Here is a 2,626-nt window from a genome sequence, read left to right on the forward strand (position 1 = left end):
AACATTTTTTGAACACAATTTAACGCTCGTCCATTTATTTATTTTTGGCCAAAAAATTGAATAATAAAATAAAAACAGCTGTATTATCAAGCGTCGCTAATCCGAGACAGGTAAGGCCACAAACCAAACCCATCACACGCTCTCTGGTTATTTTTAGCCGGCAATGCCGATGTCTCGGCCAATGACCCGAGTCCTCATTAATATGTATGTTGACAATGGACTCAAGACTAAAAAGCTCTCCGGTCTATTCTTCCCCTCGCGTCCCGGCGGGCCACCGATTACCCACAATCCCTCCCCTCCAGTGTTTTAAACAAGCGCATCTCTACAGTGTGGATATAAAAGTGATGGAGGGAAGCGTTGAGCGATGGGCCGCCGGCTCTGACGTCTTCGTTAGCCTCTTTAATTAAGAGCGCATTGTTCTGTGGGAAAGGACGGAGCAGGAAGCGCTTCCTGACTCTCTGCCAGCTCAGATCGGGTTTCTCTGTTAAGCTCCGGGCCAGTAATGGAAGCGAGTCGAGCTTGTCAACAGATGCTGCGCCGCGGGATCCGTGTCTCGTCCGATGAAGCGCAAAAGCCATTTCCTGTGGCTTACGGAGGATAAGGTAAAGATACAGGCTTTCGGTTTCGTTGTTTTTGTCTTTTAAGGAACACGTGCTTGGGCGCACAAACCAATCTGGAAATTAGCTGTCGGTTCGGGGAGAGCCGACGGGGAAAATAATGTCAGCTTTCCCGATGAAATAATCCAAAGGCGATCGAAAAAATGACACGGGTTTTTCTCACTGAAGTCAAGTATAGAAAACCAATAAGAAGACGTATATTTATAGCCTGTTCGATGCATTATGTTTCTGCAAAAACAACAGGTGTTTTAGCTGCAAGCGTTTTAGTGTCTTTGAGGTGAATGCTATTTTTTCCTTTTCATTTTGGTAAAATATTTTTTATGCATTTGTCAGAGCTGCTATTTCTCTCGTTGGATTTATTTATTTATTTATTTTCAAAGAATATGTCAATCTTTCTAATTGTTACCCTTTAATACTTTTTTACTTTTTTTGCATTGTGGCCTTGTTAAATAAGTGACTTAAAAAGCATTTTTTTGTCTATATATCAGTTAAAGTTTATTTTCTTTTGATACTGCTATAGTAATATATATATAATTTTATAACTCTTTTTTCCTTTTAATTTCAGTTAACGTTCCAATTTCAATCAAGCACATTTGCCAATTTTATTATTTATTTATTCTTAAAGAACACAGCTACAGTTTTATTATTAAGTTGTAGTATTGTATCGTACTTGAAATCAATGAAAATCGGACAAAAATGCTGCCTTGGCAAATAGTTTTAACCAGCATTATTAGTTAACACTAAACTCAAAAAGTAATTTTTCTTCATTAAAAAAAAAAATATATATATATATATATATATATATATATATATATATATATATAAAACTACTAAAACTATATATATATATATATATATATATATATATATATATATATATATATATTGTTTAATTTTATTTGTATTTATTTATATATATATATATATATATATATATATATATATATATATATATATATATATATATACAAAAAAAATTATATATATATATATATATATATATATATATATATATATATATATATATATATATATATATATATAATTTTTTTTTTTTTATAATTTTTTTGAAATAATTTTTTATTTATTTATTTAATTTTATTTATTTTTTTGGTAATGGTATTGACCTTTCTTCGAATCTCAGAATTCGGCAACAGGACGTAACATAGTTGCAGGAAACGGCTACGTTGTAACTTCTTAAATCTGTTTTAGTGAATCACTGCACGCTGCAGAGTCGCCGGGACGGGAATGACTTCACGGTTTTCCCTTTCATGTCACTCACCGTCCAGAAAGGTCCGCCCGGGCGCAGGGTGTTTCTAGGCCCAGCGTGTCAGTTTGCAGCGTAGAAGCTCTATGGAGGGTTTTGATCACGGCAGAATTACCTCACAGCCTGAACCCGGACTCCAGTCCTGCCCTCATTAGATGTTGTGTGTCTTTGCGGTGGGTTTCACCGAGGCTCCGATGGGAATAGCCGGTGTTCACCGTTAAGATCCAGCGAGCCCAAGGTGTCGCCTCCCCTCACCTTTACTCTATTAATCACCGAAGCCCACACAGATGTCCTCATCCTCCAGGCCAGACGGTGCTGGATGGGAGCATCTGGAGATCCGCTTTCTCCGGCGAGTCCCTACGCTAACGAAGGCACGGCTCCAGGCCTGTTTTGATGTGTTTCTCAGAACGAAAACCTCGACGAAAAACGGCAACAATAGCGCCTCGTCGCGTGGGAGCCGAGGCCCAGCTGCACTTCATTATTGGTGCTCTTTCCATATTTAGATCCGTCCTGATCCCCGGCGCATACTTGTGGCTCTCCGCTCGCAGCGCGCTTCTTCAGGACTTCCTGCGCCATTTTTCAAAAATCGGACGCAGGTCCCGCAGACGAGGGGAAAATCCGTCGTATTAAGTAGGTGTCGTGAAAGGTTTTTTTCAAGATCAAGCGCCCGGGCTCGGATCCGACTGCTCGTTAAATATTAGGAACGAAAGGCTGAAGTACGGCCGGATGTGCTGCTCGGATG

General features: G+C 38.9%; 1 long non-coding RNA gene across 1 annotated transcript in view; it reads left to right on the forward strand.

Moving 5' to 3' along the window:
• The first annotated feature begins 394 nt into the window (after positions 1 to 394).
• The window catches only part of LOC122351070, an 8,068-nt gene continuing 5,836 nt past the window's right edge, over positions 395 to 2,626 (forward strand). Inside the window, exon 1 of the long non-coding RNA XR_006251680.1 lies at positions 395 to 602. This is a non-coding gene — a long non-coding RNA (uncharacterized LOC122351070). The remainder of the gene's footprint in view (positions 603 to 2,626) is intronic.

The sequence above is a fragment of the Puntigrus tetrazona genome, chromosome 8 (genome assembly GCF_018831695.1).
Source record: "Puntigrus tetrazona isolate hp1 chromosome 8, ASM1883169v1, whole genome shotgun sequence".
In the NCBI taxonomy this organism is placed as follows: domain Eukaryota; kingdom Metazoa; phylum Chordata; class Actinopteri; order Cypriniformes; family Cyprinidae; genus Puntigrus; species Puntigrus tetrazona.